Genomic DNA, 17717 nt, shown 5'->3' with positions numbered 1-17717 from the left:
AGTATGAGTGTGTGACGGAGAGAATGAGTGTGTGCGTTAGAGAATGCGTACGTGTGAGAGAGAATGAGTGTGTGTGAGAGAATGAGTGTGTGCGTGAGAGAATCAGTGTGCGTGTGAGAGAATGAGTGTGTGCATGAGAGAGAGAGAATGCATGATTGAGAGAGAGAGAGAATGCATGTGTGTGAGAGAGAGAATGCGTGTGGGTGAGAGAGAGAGAATACGTGTGTGTGAGAGAGAATACGTGTGTGCGAGAGAGAGAATGCGTGTGTGCATGAGAGAGAGAATGCGTGTGTGCGAGAGAGAAAGAATACATTTGTGAGAGAGAAAGAATATGTGCGTGAGAGAATCAGTGTGTGCGCAAGAGAATGAGTGTGTGCCTGGGAGAGAGAATGCGTGATTGAGAGAGAAAGAATGCATGTGTGCATGAGAGAGAGAGAGAGAATGTGTGTGTGCGAGAGAGAGAGAGACAATGCGTGTGTGCGAGAGAGAGAATGCCCGTGCGTGCGAGAGAATGAATGTGTGTGCGAGAGAGAGAATACATGTGTGCGAGAGAGAGAGACAATTCATGTGCGAGAGAGAGAGAATACGTGTGTCCCTGAGAGAATGTGTGTGTGCATGAGAGAGAATGAGTGTGTGCTTGTGAGAGAAAATGCGTGAGAAAGAATGCGTGTGTCAGAGAGAATGTGTATGTGAGAGTGAATGCGTGAGTGTGAGAGAGAGAATGCATGTGTGCGAGAGAGAGAATGTGTGTGTGTGAGAGAGAATGCGTGCATGTGAGAGAATGAATGCATGTGCGAGAGAGAGAATGCATGTGTCCCTGAGAGAGGATGCGTGTGTGCGTGTGAGATAGAATGCATGAGAGAGAGAATGCGTGGGTGAGAGAGAATGCGTGTTTGGGAGTGAGAGAGAATGAGTGTGTGCGTGAGTGAGAGAATGCGTGAGTGTGAGATAGAGAGAATGCCTGTGTTCAAAACACAAAGTGCGTGCATAAGATGGTGTGAACGCATGAGAGAGAAAATGTGCATATGTGAGTGAGAAAGAGAATGAGCATGTGTGAGATATGATGTTCACATGCATGAGTGTGTGTATGAGTGAGAGAAAGAGAGTGTGAGAGTGAGAGAGCGGAAGTGTGTGTGTGTGAAAGAGTGAATGCATGCGAGTGTGTGTGAGCGTGTGCACACAATTGAACGAGTGTGAGTGCGCACGTTACAGAGAGGACATGTGTGAGAGAAAGAATGTCTGCGTGTGGAAGAGTGTGCACATGTGCATGATAAAATGTGTTTGTGTGTGTGCAAGAGAAAGCGTGTGCACATGTGTGAAAGAATGTGAGAGCAAGTGTGTGTGTGACCGAGAGAGATAGAGAGCTCATGCATGTGAGTGAGTGTGTGTGTGTGCGAGAGAGTGTCTGCATGTGATATGAAGAATTTGTGTCCACATTTTCTGTGTGAGTGTGCCTGAGAGACAGAGAGAGAGAAAGAGAAAGAGAGATAGAGAGAGATTGTGTGTGCGAGAGAGAAAGAGTGTGTGAGAGAGGAGGGGAAGACAATATGAGCTTGTGTGAGAGAAATACCGATTGTGCGTGTGAGATAAAACTGTTTTTGTGTGGCAGGATCGTGTGTTAGAGTGTGTGAAAGAGACATTGCAAGTGTGTGTGTGAGAGACAGAGTTTTGGAGAGTGAGAGATTGAGCGTGTGAAAGTGAGAATATATGAGATGGTGAATGGGAGTCTGTGGGGGTGCGTGTATCAGAAAGTGTGTATGAGAGAGTGTGTGTAAGAGTGTGTGTAACTGAGAGTATGTGGAAGCGAGAGTGTGTGTGAGAGTGAGTGCAGAGAGAGAGAATGAGTGAGTGAAAGTGTGTGTATGTGAGTGAAACAGAGAGAGAGTGTGTGTGTATGTTTGTGTGAGTGTGAGAGAGAGATTGTGATAGTGCGTGTGAAAATGTTTGAGTGTGCATTTGTGAGTGACTGTGTGTGTAAGTGTGCATGTCAGGGTGGAAGTCTGCAAGTGTGTGAAAGGGCATGTGTGTGAGGGACTGAATATGTTGGGTGAGGGAGTGTGTGTGTACACGTGTGAGAGAGTGAGTGAATGAGAGTGAGGGACAGTGTATGATTCGTGGGTCATTACTGTGACAGGGACAGAAACACGTGGTTTATACACAGTTACATTATGGAGGGACAACATTGACACGGAAACTGGGCACTTAGATGGAAACACACACACACACACACACAGTGTCATGGTCTCATTTTCTCTCAAACACACATGGTCTCACTCTCTCACACACAGAGGGATGGTCTCACGCTCTCACAAACACAAACACACGGTCTCACTCTCTCTCACACACACACAGGCATGGTCTCACACAGAGAAAGGCATGGTCTCACTCACACACACACAGGCATGGTCTCACTCACACACACAGAGGCATGGTCTCACTCTCTCACACACAGAGAGATGGTATCACTGTCTCTCACACACACACTCAGGCATGGTCTCACTCACACACAAACACAGGCATGGTCTCACTCCTACTCACACACACACAAAGGCATGGTCTCACTCTCTCTCACACACACAGAGGTATGGTTTCACTGACTCCCTTACACACACAGGGGCATCGTCTCACTATCTCACGCACACACACAGAGGCATGGTCTCACTATCTCAGGCACACACACAGAGGTATGATCTCTCTCTGTCACACACACACAAGCATGGTCTCTCTGTCACACACATTCAGTCACACACACACATGCATAGTCTCTCTCTCTCTCTCACACACACACACACACATACACACATACACACAGAGGCATGGTCTCACTCTCACACACATACACAGAGGCATGGTCTCACTCTCTCACACACAGAGGCATAGTCTCACTCTCTCTCTCTCTCTCTCTCACACACACACACACAGAGGCATGGTCTCACTCTCTCAAACACAGATGCATGGTCTCACTCTCACACACATACACAGAGGCATGGTCTCACTCTCTCTCACACACAGAGGCATAGTCTCACTCTCTCTCTCTCTCTCTCACACACACACACAGAGGCATGGTCTCACTCTCTCTCTCACACACAGGCATGGTCTCACTCTCTCACACACACAGAGGCATCGTCTCACTCTCTCTCTCACATACACAGAGGCACGGTCTCACTATTTCTCTCACACACAGAGAGGCATGGTCTCACTATCTCTCTCACACACAGGAGCATGGTCTTACTATCTCTCTCTCACACACACAAAGGCATGGTCTCACCATCTCACAAACACACAGAGAGACATGGTCTCACTATCTCTCTCTCACACACACAGAGGCATGGTCTCACTATCACACACAGACATGGTCTCACTAGGTCACACACACACAGAGGCATTTCTCACTATCTCACACACACACACAAAGGCATGGTCTCACTATCTCACACACACACACAGAGGCATGGTTTCACTATCTCACACACTGAGACATTTCTGTGATGATACTTGAGCTCAGACCCTCACTGACTCTCGCCCAGACTAAATCTGTGCACAGTGCCCATGTTGTGTGTTGGGTGTGTCTGTGTGGGTGTCGGTGTGTGTGTGTGTGTCGGTATATGTGTGTGTGTTTCGGTGTGTGTACAAATCAGTGTGTGTGTGTGTATGTCGGTGTGAGTTTGTGTGTCTGTGTGTGTGTGTGTGTCGGTGTGTGTGTGCATGTGTGTCACTGTGTCTGCCTCTGTGTGCGTGTCTCTGTTTGTGTGTCTCTGTGTGTGTCTGTGTGGGGGGGGGGGGGGGTGAAGGCAGGGGAGCAGAGGGGGTGAAACGTGGGTGTTGAGGGTCAGGCACATGATCTATGATTTAAATTCCCAAACTCTGCCAATATTTTTGAGAAAGGGAAAGGAAATAAAGGACTGAAAATCAAGATAGGAATGGCTGGATGTAGAGCAGGGCAGGGAGAGACAGATAGAGACAGACAGACAGAGAGAGACACACACATATACAGGGACAGAAAGAGGGAGACAGAGAGAGAGACAGACACAGAGACACAGAAGAGACAGACACAGGGACAGAGAGAGAAGGCAGAGAGAGAGAGAGATAGAGACAGAGTGGGACACAAAGGGACAGAGAGAAAGAGAGACAGACCCACACACACAGGGACAGAGAGAAAGAGACAGAGAAAGAGAGACAGAGACAGAGAGAGACAGAGAGTGGGACACACAGGGACAGAGAGAAAGCGAGAGATACAGAGAGAGATAGAGACACACACATAGAAACAGAGAGAAAGAGACAGAGAGAGAGAGAGAGAGACAGAGACAGAGAGAAAGAGAGTGACGGAGAGAGACACTCACAGAGACAGACAGACAGGGACAGAGACAGAGATTAATTATGGGAATCACACATACAGCAGGAAAATCCCAAGTTAACCTCAGCAAATATTCCCCTCTCCATTCCCAGCCCTGTGTGTGTGTGTGCCTCAGAAAGCCTACCTACAGTCAGGCTCTGAGTCGCTAGTGTGGGAGTAATCTTTAATATTTTCAAACTGCACTGACACAACTAATAAGGCTTCAATAAAAAAGAGAGTTGTAGCAACTGGGAAAGATGACACTTTGTTGCCCCAGAATTAACATCTCAATGGGCAGCAAGATCCCACAAGGCTCCTGTCCTGGGAATTAACATGTCAATCAGACAGAGCCCTCCCCTGGGAGCTGACTGACAGATGATGCAACGTGTCAGAGAAGGCAGGGGTGGGGTCCACGCACACCTCACACAGAATAAATGTGCACAAGGAATTGGTCACATTCATTCTCAAACCCTGTTCTCTCTCTGTATGGAGAGTGAGCAGCCCTCCCTATCTGGTTGTGAGAGAGTGTGTGTGTGTGTGTCTGTTTAATAATGTTTCTTGCCTGTGGTTAATTGCTTTCTTATGACTTGTTTGTACTTTGATGTTGCTGTAATGTTATGAAATGCATTGAGCATGGGGGAAGAGAGTAGTGGGAATGTGTTTAAACTGGGATCTTGCTGTGTAATATTTCATCACACTGCTCTCGCTCTCCCGACCTCCCACCAACTCAAAGCTTCTCTCTTTTATCCTGAGGAACTTTTGTTGGGAAAGCAGGAAAGTGAAGATCCAAAATGCCTGGGGACCAGGACAAGAACAACCTCCAGAGGGGGAGCACAGACCTGAGGCCTGTTGGCCAGGCTGCAGCCCATGGGGCCCAGGTGAGTGGGGGTCTGTTTATTCCCACGAGGTTTCATCTCCTCTGGGGGTGGGGGTTGGATGTGGGAGCCAGGTTTTTCGGGGCCTCTGGTTAACTGGGTCCTGTCAGATCACGGCCTTGGCGGTTTTAAAATGGGTTTGAAGCCTGGGGTTAATGTAGCCTGAGCATTGTTGACACAAACAGGTTAAACCCCCAGGATCTGGGAGACGGGACTACCTCGGGAGGGAAATCTAACCCAAAATATCTGACCCTCTGGAAAGAATTGTCACACTATCAGAGGAAAGTGGGTGATAAAGAGGGCAGGATGATCGAATTTGACATGGAGAGAAAGAGAGCGAGAGAAAGAGATGAAAAATGGTGAGAACAAGAGAAACAGGAGAGAGAGAGAGAGGTGGGGGGCGTGTGAGATTGTGAAATAGCTGCAATGTTTGATTCTGGGGTGACAGGAAATAATTAATTTGGAAATAAGAATGATCAGATTATTGAGCTTCCGCAGCACTGTCACTTGTGGGAGTTGCTGTGCGTCAATTACCGTAATACCATCGTTGCAGGCAGTGAGTGGTTTAATCAGCTAACCCGTCCTTTCAGACTTTTCAACATGACAACTCAACCCATCACGCGATGCGTTTATGTTTGGATGTTGCTGAGAAATTGTCTTGTCTCACTGAGAGGGGAAAGGCTTGGATCTTGCTGTGCTATCTCCCTGTGAAAGATTTTCCTGCTCAGCCTTCCCACTAAGGATGCCTCTTTCCTCCCAAAGGGACCTTCCTGGCCACTTGAGGATTTGAAAAGTGTGTGTTTGGGAGCAGGAAACCTACAAACAAGAGCTTCCTCCAGAGGGGGAATGCAGGCCTGAGGCCTGTTTGACAGGCTGCAGCCTGTTGGGCCCAGGTGAGTTTTGTCTGTGTATGACCCCGAGGTTTAATCTCCTCTCTCTGGGGAGGGGGCTGACTTTTACCGGGACCTCTGGTTAACAGGGACCTGTCGGATTGCGGCCTTGTCGTTTTTGAACAGGTTTGAAGCCTGGGGCTAAGGAAACTGCGGCCTTGGGGTTTGACACAAATACGTCAACCCTTAACCAGCATCACCCACGATGTGTGTGTGGTTAGATTGCTGCTTGTGGGATCTTGCTGTGCGTGCGTGTTTATTAATGTTTCTAGCCTCTGGTCAACTGTTCTGCGGTGATGTCTGTGTATTTCAATGTCGCTGTGATGGTCTGCAATTCATTAATTCTGCAATAATTAAACTGAACCAGTGTCACTGGTTCACGTAGGAGATTGGGGAAGGCAGAGAGCTGTGGACCCTTGCTGAAAATTTGGTGCCACTGTTGTATTTCATTTTAAATTGATTTGTTTTTATTTCTCAGTGTGTTTCCCCATCCCCCGCTCCCTCTAACCCTGGGGGTGAGGCGGAGATTGGATCCAGGAGCTGAAACTCGGGATGATGCAGAGACAGAGAGAATTAAATCACTTCTGCCGCGAGGAATCATCAGACAGAGAGAGAGAGAGAGTAATCAGAAACTGCCCTATCTCCTTGTCGTTCGTTTACACACACACAGACAGAAAAGAATGGTGGTGTTTATCAGGCTATCTATTGGATTTTTACCACAAGAGGGTATGTTCTGGTCTGGACTGGGGGAGACAAAGGAGGAAAAAAGATGGAGGGGGAGTTGCTAAATACTCTGATCCAACATATGCCACTGCCTCCCTCTCTCAATCCAGCTCCAGGGACAGAGAGAGAGGTAGAGGGGGAATGGTGGTGTGAAGGGGGCTAGAGAGACATAGTGAGAGAGAGAGAGAGAGGAAGTAGTGAAATAGGATGGTGACTGTCCCAGTAGAAGTTTCATTGGTTTAAAATGGATTTGAGGCCTGGATCAAAGGAACCGGGGCCTTGGGATTGTGACACAAACAGGTGAAACCCCGAGGGTTTGGGAGGAAGAACTCCCCGAGGAGGGAATTAATACCTTAACATGAGAAACTCTCTCCAAGCCCCATTCTAATGTCAGAGTCATGCACGTAGGCCACGGGAATAAAATGTGAAAGGTCTGAGAGACTGGGCGAAAGGTCTTCGAGATGGAGATAGCGAGAGAGGGCGGACACAGAGTAAGAGATATCAGAGATAGAGGGAGAGAGGGGAGGAACAGAGACATCTTCGGAGATGGAGAGAGTAAGGGATAAAAGAGAGAGGGAGGGAAGAGAGATCAGAGATGGAGATAGTAAGAGGGGAACAGAGAGAGAGAAAACAGAGGGAGACCAGAAGACAGGGATCAGAGAGTGCGGGGCACAGAGCAGGAAGGGGGAAATGTTTGGAATTTGTTCAACAGGTGGATTGCTCCCTCTTGTCCAGGAGACAGAATCAAACCCTTAACCAGTATCAGGGACACACACGATCTGTCTGTGGTTACACTGCTGCTAGTGGGATCTTGCTGTGTGTGTTTAAAGCAAGCATCTGGTTAAAAGCTCGATGGTGATTTTTTATATTTCGATGGTGGAGATGCCGGTGTTGGCCTTGGACAACACCAGGTTATAGTGTAACAGGAGAAAGTGAGGTCTGCAGATGCTGGAGATCAAAGTTGAAACTTTATTGCTGGAACAGCACAGCAGGTCAGGCAGCATCCAGGGAACAGGAGATTCGACGTTTCGGGCACAGGCCTGAAGATTCCTGATTCCTGAAGAAGGGCCTGTGCCCGAAACGTCGAATCTCCTGTTCCCTGGATGCTGCCTGACCTGCTGTGCTGTTCCAGCAATAAAGTTTCAACTATAGTGTAACAGGAGAAAGTGAGGTCTGCAGATGCTGGAGATCAGAGCTGGAAATGTGTTGCTGGAAAAGCGCAGCAGGTCAGGCAGCATCCAGGGAACAGGAGAATCGACGTTTCGGGCATAAGCCCTTCTTCAGGAATATAGTGTAACAGGATTCTCCGAAAGCTAGTGTTTCCAGAGAAACCTGTTAGGACTATAATCTGGGCGTATGTGATGTTTAACGTTATATATCGACATATATAGACACAGAGGGAGGGAGGGGAGGAGGGGATTATCTGTTTTTTTTTGGTGGGGGGAGGTTATGTGAGGGTCCTGTTGTATTTGGATGGAGAAAGAACGCTGCATTAAAAAATATCCTCTTTTTAATCTATCATTCAATCCCAATGTTGGGGGGGAAGTCGAGGGGGGAGTCGAGAGCGCGGAAAGTCGAGGCGGGAAAGTCGAGGGGGGAAAGTCTGGGGGGAAAGTCGAGGGGGGAATTCGAGGTGGGAGAAGTCGAGGGGGGAAGTCGAGGGGGGAAGTCAAGGGGGGAAGTCGAGTGTGACAAAATCGAGGAGGGAAAGTCGAGGGAGGGGAAAGCCGTGAGGGGAATGTCGTGGGGGGTTAGGGTTAGGGCGGGCCTGCTCACTGTGAAAACACCATCCCATATTCCCAATTCCATTTCCTCCGCCGCATCTGCTCCCAGGAGGACTAATTCCAAGACCAAACAACACAGATTACATCCTTCTTCAAAGACCTCAATTTCCCCGTAGACGTGGTTAACGAAGCTATCCACCGCATCTCCTCCACTTCCCGCTCCTCTGCCCTTGAACCCCACCCCTCCAATCACCACCATGAAAGAACCCCACTGGTCCTCACCTACCACCCCACCAACCTCCAGATACATCGTATCATCCTTCATCATTTCCGCCACCTCCAAACAGACCCCACCACTAAGGATATATTCCCTCTCCTCCCCTATCAGCGTTCCTGAAAGACCATTCCTTCAGCGACTCCCTCGTCAGGTCCACACCCCCCACCAACCCAACCTCCACTCCCGGGACCGTCCCCTGCAACCGCAAGAAATGCAAAACTTGCGCCCACACCTCCCCTCCACTTCCCTCAAAGGCCCCAAGGGATCCTTCCATATCTGTCACAAATTCACCTGCACCTCCACACGCGTCATTTACTGCATCTGCTGCACCCGATGTGGCCTCCTCTACATTGGGGAGACAGGCCGCCTACTTGCGGAACGTTTCAGTGAACACCTCTAGGGCACCAACCAACACAACCGCCCCGTGACTGAACACTTTAACCCCCCCTCCCACTCCGCAAAGGACATGCAGGTCCTTGGCCCCCTCTACTGTCAGATCCTGGCCACAGGACGCTTGGAGGAAGAGCGTCTCATCTTCTGCTTAGGAACCCTCCAAACACAAGGGATGAATGCTGATTCTCCAGCTTTCTCATTTCCCCTCCCCCCACGTTTTCTCAGTCCCAGCCCTCAGACTCAGCACCGACTTCTTGACCTGCAATGTTCTTTCCGACCTTTTCTGCCCCCACCCCATTCCGGCCATTCACCTTCACCTTAACCTCCTTTCACCTATCGCATTCCCAACGCCGCTCCCCCAAGTCCCTCCTCACTACCTTTTATCTTAGCCTGCTTGGCACACCCTCCTCATTCCTGAAGAAGGGTTTATGCCCGGAAAGTCGATTCTCCTGCTCTATGGGGAGTTTACAATAGTCTGCCCTCTAGTGGGGTCAGAGCACATTGCTGTGAGTCTGCCTGACTGCTCCATGGGGAGTTTACAATAGGCTGCCCTCTAGTGGGGACAGAGCACGTTGCTGTGAGTCTGTCCGATTGCTCCATGTGGAGTTTACATTAGTCTGCATCTGGTGGGTTCAGAGCACATTGTTGTGAGTCTGTCTGACTGCTCCATGTGGAGTTTACATTAGTCTGCATCTGGTGGGTTTAGAGCAGACTTCAGAATTTTCACTGAAATTCCAGTGAAATTTTAAAAAATATTCCTTTCTGCTGTTCATTCAATTATTTCTAAACTGCAGTCCCTGTTCCCAGTCCAACCAAATCCATAACACTGAAGGGGAACAGGGATTGACAAATACACTCCAGATTATTCTATTTTTCTAACTTTGTACAAATTTTTGTTTTATTTGGTTGAACTGTAAAAACATATCGTTTCTTTGATTAATCACTTCTTAATGATATTGAGAAAGGTTTTAAATGAAATGTAACTACTCTCTCTGACACACAAGGCAGATGTACTGTCGCTGATGTTATCAGGGCCCATCAAATTGAGCAAAAGGTATCAAGGTGGCAGATGTTTTGATGCAGCGAGTTGTTGTGGTCTGGGATATAATTCACATCAATTCCAATGCACAAAAATACTTATGAAAACGCATGAACATTTCAAAACAAAACACGATTTAAATATAAACATGTACATTTCCCATCCATAACAATATTTGTATTTATGAACAAACAGTTCCCATACAAAGAAAGCTATAAATAAACTGAGATAGTTCGATGCACAGTAATATTTACATGTAAACAGATCAGCTCCAATGCAAAGCAATATTTATGCACAGACAAACAGCTCTATAAAACAATGTATATGGTATATTTTATGTACTGTATAATAGAAAACCTGAAATAGCTCAGCCACTGAATTGTTCATTTGCAGCATTGGATCAGAATCCTGCCTGGAAAGGATCAAACAAAACAATTTTGAAAGGTGGGTCAGGGTATTAAAAACAGAGCAAGGCTATGACACCCTTAGAGAGATTCCTGTTTTGGAGAAGTTCAACAATTCACTCCAACCAGCATGGGGAGCTGCACAGATCACATTATTCCATTATCTATAAACCACAACGAGATACTCTGATCAGCACAGAGACCTCTGCTGTGATCACCCGTTAATTCATCTGTAAACCAGGAGCAGTTGCCCTCCCAGCATGTCGGACTGTGTACCCTACCCCAGTGCATTGATCTGTAAACCAGGAGCAGTTACCCTCCCAGCATGTAGGTCTGTGTACACCAACCCAGTGCATTGATCTGTAAACCAGGAGCAGTTACCCTCCGAACATGTAGGACTGTGTACATCTCCCCAGTGCATTGATCTGTAAACCAGGAGCAGTTACCCTCCCAGCATGTAGGGCTGTGTGCACCTCCCCAGTGCATTGATCTGTAAACCAGGAGCAGTTACTCTCCCAGCATGTAGGGCTGTGTACACCTCCCCAGTGTATAGATCTGTAACACTGTGTTAGGTCCCTGAGCAGTGTTGGGAAACTTGCAGACCTCTCTCTCTCTCACTCGACCCTCTCACTGTTGCCGCCTCTACCTCACTATTTACATCCCACTTTTATGTCCCTCCCTCTATCTCTCACCCCGCCTCTCTCTGTCTCGCCCCCTCACTCTCTCACCTCCTCATTCTCTCTCTCTCTTCCCTCTCTCCTCTTCTCTCTCTCTCTCGCCTACCCATCTTTCTCGCTCCTTGTCCCTCTCTCTCGAAGACGTGTCCCCCTCTCTCTAAGACGTGATGAGAAAGGGTAGGGGAGAGGAAATGGGGAGGCCAGGCTGGACTGGGGGGGCAGAGGAAGTTAAACCCAGCTCATGAGCTCAGTGCCCGTCCCCTCCCCTCCCCTGAGGACCAGGACTTGGAGCTGAGTCTGTCTCTCTCCAGTTCAGCTTCTCCAACACAAAGACACACAACAACATCGGTCACTCTGCTGCTCGGCACGCTTTGATCTACATTTTTATTGTTTTCACATGGAAGTGATGGATACTGTCAGTGGGATGGTACCTTTTCTCACTGGCCCCTGAGTTGTGAGAAACATTGAAATGTTTCCCTGTTACACCCCTGTGGGATAAGGATGGACGAACCAGCGCTACACTCAGTCTGTTACCATAGCGACAGGCTGCTCCATCACTGAAACACTGAACTGAAATGAGAAAATCCCGGATGGATTGATTAATGAGGGAATTTGATTGATTGATGAATTTGGGTGAAGGGATATTTCAGCACATTCTTCAGCTGCTGCCTGAACTTAGGCTGAGTCACGGCATAAATCGCGGTGTTTGTGCAGCAACTGAGGAGCTGAAGCATTAAGCCCAATTCCTTAACAAAGCGATGGAGATACACAGCGGTATCCACAATATCATCCAGCCGTCTCCATATAGAATACAGCATTAACGTTGACCATAAAAGGATGAAATTGCCCGAGATCACAAACAATAAAATGATGGATTTTTTTCGGTTTCTCATTTCTGTGTCAGACTGAGCGTCCCCATTGGTGTGAGCGCGGAGTCTCCTGCGGGCTCTGCTGGTCACTACAATGTGTCTGACGGTGAGAACATTGAGCAGCAGAATCAGGAGAAATGGGACACACGGGGTTAGAATGTGGTGGAGGGACTCGATTGTGACCCAGACAATGGAGTAACGAACAGCGAGTGTTACACCACAAAACCAGGGGCGGTTCCACATCCGATACCGAGCCGTGAGCATAAAATACCAGGAAATGTCCTTTAAACAGCTCAGCACAGTCACTGCTCCCAGAACCACAGCCGCCGTCTTCTCACTGCAATATTTACTTTTCAGCTTCTGGCAACAAATGGCCACAAACCGATCAAAGGTGAAAGTGACGGTGAACCAGACAGAGCAGTCAGTGGCTGCATAAAGCAGGACGGCGTGGATATTACACACAGGGACGGAGCCCTTCAGGAAATAAAACTGTTCCCGATAAACAATGGGAATGTGTCTCAGGATCAGGTCGAGGATAATGACCAGGAGATCCGCCGCTGCCATGGCCCCGAGGTAACGTCTGACACATGGAGACAATCCACAATCTTGATAAAGCAGATGTAGATGGTCACTACGTTAGCTGTGAGGAAGGAAAACAAACCCATTATCCATCAGCCTGGAGGCAAAGGGACCCGTTTGACTGGGGACCCAGTGAGATTTCCAAATGTGTCCCTGTATTCAGGGATTTATTAAAATAATTGGAGCTGGAATAACAAATGGGAAGGTCTGAAATACTGACAAAAATGTGACATAAACCACAAGAAACCCTCCCTCCCCAAACACGCAGTGACACATCCATAAGGACAGATGGTTTCTAGAACATTCTCACACACTCGATCACTCGAGAGCAGACACAGGTCACTACTTCCCAGTTCCCAATACGGAGGGTGGAAACGTTGCTGTCCTGAAGGATTCTCTCCCAGTTTCCTGAAGACAAACGGAGTTTGGGAATTTCTGTATTTTGGTCTAAATTGTTGTCGATCCTGTGTCGTGGAGAAATGTAAACGCAGGGAAAACGTATTCACCCCTTTAACTGCCTGAGGGGCCTTCGGAACATTGTCTCCTTCTCCCTGGAACGGGATCTCTTCCCTCGGGATCTTATCGTTTGTTCAATTCACTGATGTCCGGCCGTTCACAAACAATGTTTCGGGGAATGTCAGTTATAGAATGTTGGGGACAGAACGTTCCGGGTAATGGCAGTTATAGATTGTCAGGGACAGAACGTTCCGGGGAGTGTCAGATATAGAATGTCGGGGACAGAACGTTCCGGGGAATGGCAGTTATGGAATGTTGGGGACAGAACATTCCGGGTAACTCCTTGACCTGTCCATCACCTTTCCCCCTACCCACCCCACCAACATGATGTACTGTGCATGGGCACACTGTAACATTAATGAGGTGATAGACGGAGGGTCCAATCACAGGAATGGGAATTAAAGGCATTGCCATATCAGCTGAAAGTGTTAGATATACCACATTCTCAATCCACCTCATAGAACCAGCCCAGACACCATCAACCCAGAGGAGATATCTGTTCACCGTGGAACACTGTGTAGACCAGGCCAGTGTACTGCTCAGTACAACCCATCAATCTGTCCAGATTCATCCATTCCACAGGTCAATGCAATCCAGCGATATGTCCAGAGTGGAGTACTGTGCAGACTACAGCAGTGTATTGATCTATTAACCCAGACCATATATCTGTCCAGCACTGGGAGCTGTGCAGACCACATCAGTGCATTGATCTATAAACCCTGACTAGATATCTGTCCAGCACTGAGAGCTGTGCAGAACACATCAGTGCATTGATCTATAAACCCTGACTAGATATCTGTCCAGCACTGAGAGCTGTGCAGAACACATCAGTGCATTGATCTATAAACCCTGACTAGATATCTGTCCAGCACTGGGAGCTGTGCAAACCACAACAGGGCACTAATGTGTGAACCTGAAACAAATATCCATCCAGCATGTGGAGCTGCTCAGACCACATCATTGCAGTATCTATAAACCTCAACCAGAATGACTGACCAGCACAGCGACCTGTGCAGTGATCACCCGTGAATTAATTTGCAAACCTGGAGCAGTTACACTCCAAGTGAGTAGGACTGTGTATACCACCCCAGTGCACTGATCTGCAACCCAGGAGCAGTTACCCTCCCAGCATGTAGGACTGTGTACACCACCCCAGTGCATTGATCTGTAAACCAGGACCAGTTACCCTCGCAGCATGTAGGACTGTGTACACCACCCCAGTGCATTGATCTGTAAACCAGGACCAGTTACCCTCGCAGCATGTAGGACTGTGTACACCACCCCAGTGCATTGATCTGTAAACCAGGACCAGTTACCCTCCCAGCATGTAGGACAGTGTACATCACCCCAGTACATTGATCTGTAAACCAGGAGCGTTTACACTCCCAGCATGTAGGATTGTGTACATCACCCCAGTGCATTGATCTGTAAACCAGGAGCGGTTACCCTCCCAGCATGTAGGGCTGTGTACCCCACCCGAGTGCATTGATCTGTAAACCAGAAGCAGTTACCCTTCTTGCATGCAGGACTGTGTCCGCCACCCCAGTGCAATGCTCAGTAACACTGTGATAGATCACTGCCCAGCGTGGGGAAACTTCCAGCCCGGGCTGGAAGTGACAGGATGTGCAGCTCCCATCCATTTACAGCTCCATCTCTCCATTGTTGCCCTGACAAGTGGGTGCTGTGGGTGTGAACATCACTGCCAGAGAGAGATGGCGGGGGAATCAGTTTAAATATTACCACATGGGAGGGGTTTGGGAAATAGACAGAGAAGGGGAGACTCAGAGACAGTGTCCTGGAAGGATGTGTTCCCAGGTTTCAGAATGCTGAAAAGTAGACACTTCGATAGCATCCTGTAACATGAGCCAGTCTTCCCAGGAAAGATGGGAAAAAGTGATATTGGTGTGAGGTCAGATGATGGAGAGTTTTGGATGAGCATTTGATCTACAACTTTGTAAATGGAGTCCTTCATGACTGGAGGTACACACCATCACCCAGATGCCCCTGGAAATTCCCTGATCCCTGACACTGATGTCATCTTTAAAAGCCCAATGGACAACGATTGAGCTTACTCAGCTTGGAGCTGCCCTGCATAGTTTACCCCGAGCATGGCAGATAAGGGACAATTACACCACGGTTTGTCAACAGGGGCACGGAGATCCTGGTGGATGGGCAAGTACAGAGGGGGCCCATTCTCTTCCCAGAGGGGGCGACACCACCAGACCCACCGAGCATGGTCTGAGCTCACCACCCAGCTCAGTGCAGTATCTCAGTCTGAAGAAATGTCCCGCAATACAGGACAAGCTTCAATAACCTTCCCCACTCTGTCAGGATAAGGGTCACCGTGTTCACTTTGCTCCCTCACAGTCACTTTATATCTGTTACAGCACTGACCGCCGAACAAGGCTCATGGTCCTCCACTCTCACTGCCGCATGTTGCACCTTCTATCTCTGTCTCTGTCTCTCTGTCTCACTCTCTCTCTATCTCTCTCTCCCTCTCTCTCCCCCCTCCCTCCACTTCACCCCCACACTAATAACACTGCATGGATACAACACTGTGGACTGACTCCCTCCAGACACCTCACCATGACCCCCTCCCCACCTAAACTAACACTAACAGCAGGACCACCCACTCCCACCCTCAGTCCCTCCACCCACTTCTCCCATTTCAGGGGAAACAGCCTGGAATAGGACAGGAAGGGCCTATCTGGGTTGTGGAGTGCCTGATATCCGTTCCCTTCCCCCCTCCCCCCGCCATGTGGGGAGGACCCTGGTACGAGCCGGAGACGACCAGGACGCCTTGTGTGGAGATTCTGAAACATCCACGTCCCACCGACCGAGTACAGAGTAATGATACGTGAAGGGCAATTCTCACTTTAAACCCACTGGCACCTCCGTTTCCCCCCGGCACAACTTAGAAGCCGTGGCCCTGTTGCCATCTCCCTTTTGTGTCGCGCTGGTACAAATGGAAACCCCATGGTCTCGGTGGGCAAGAGGGTGGGCTCACAACACATTATCACCACCACCTCCCAGAAAGGGAGCACCGAGACTCCCTCCTACACCTCCACCTGTAAACAGCTCAGATACTGAAACTAATCTGTGATAGTAACTGCCCTCCCCACTTGTCCTGACATCTTCACCAATCTGTGCTCATATACACGCAGCGCTCTCTGTTCCTGCAGACCCTTTATAATGTCACAGCCTGCTTTAACCTGCCGTTCATTGTCTTTCCTACCAAAGTGTATCATTTCACACTTCTCATCACTGATCCCCATCTGCCATAAACCTGACCACTACACCAACATGTGATTGTCCTGTTAGAGTTCCACACTGTCCTCCATAGACTTCAGAGTTCTTCCAGGTTCGGTGCCATCTACAAACATTCAGATTGTTATAGCGTCACAGTACCCATGAAACAACTGAAATTCTGCCCCACATGCACGAGTGTGAGCAAGTGAAATACTGATATATTCCTATTGACAAAGTCGAATAATGACGTGCTGTCAATGGAGCAACAAAAATCCTGACACACACCAGACGGAGCAAATGAAATAATTGACAAACCACAGAGCAAAAGAAATCCGGATAGGATCCACTTATCGATATTCATCAGGGTATAATGTGATGACGATGAAAGTGTGTACTATACCTTTAAGAGAGAGGGAATGTTGTTCTGAACTGAGAGATTACAAGCACCTGTGCATATGAGAGGATGGCAGACCCAGTTACAGTATATTGCTATCGAGCTGGAGTCGGGTAATAAGCAGTTAAGAGAAAGAGGATCAGAGTTGTGCATAGTTGATGTAAAATGTTCACTTTCAGAGTGAAAAAACAAATTGATGTTTTTATTGGGCAGCTCTGTCCCTCATATTTTAACAGTTTACAAGGCGAATTAAGCATTTCTTTATTTTACATTTAAGTTACCAGATGAGCTTCACGCCGTGTCCTCACCATTCCCGTGTGTATGTCTGTGTGTCTCTGTGTGGGGCAGGTCTGGCAGTCTTTGTGGTGCTTAAAGTGATGCAATGCCACCCTCTGCTGGCCTCCACATGCCACTGCACAGGCATTGGCAGAGGGTGAAAATCAGCAGGGATTCATTCAGAGAGGGGGAAGGAGAGGGCAGCTGCTCACAGCACCATCCAAACTGATATCTAATCCATGTACTGATCTAAATGTCCTTTAAACTTTGTAACTGTCCCTGCTTTCACCACTTCCTCTGGAAGTTCATTCCAAACACCAGCTTCTGTCTAACATAAGTACCTCTCGTGACTTTCATAAATCTTTTTTCCTCGCACCTTCAAAATCCCTCAGTTTTGAATCCCCAACTCTAGAGAAAATACATCAGCCCTTCAGCTTCTCTGTAACCCTCATTATTTTATAAACCTCTGTAAAGTTACTGCTTAATCTCATATTCTTCA

The sequence above is a fragment of the Chiloscyllium plagiosum genome, unplaced genomic scaffold (genome assembly GCF_037043375.1).
Source record: "Chiloscyllium plagiosum isolate Xiang-an unplaced genomic scaffold, Cpla_swu_hap1 HiC_scaffold_8, whole genome shotgun sequence".
NCBI classification, from domain to species: Eukaryota; Metazoa; Chordata; class Chondrichthyes; order Orectolobiformes; family Hemiscylliidae; genus Chiloscyllium; species Chiloscyllium plagiosum.
This window is presented reverse-complemented; position numbering follows the sequence as displayed.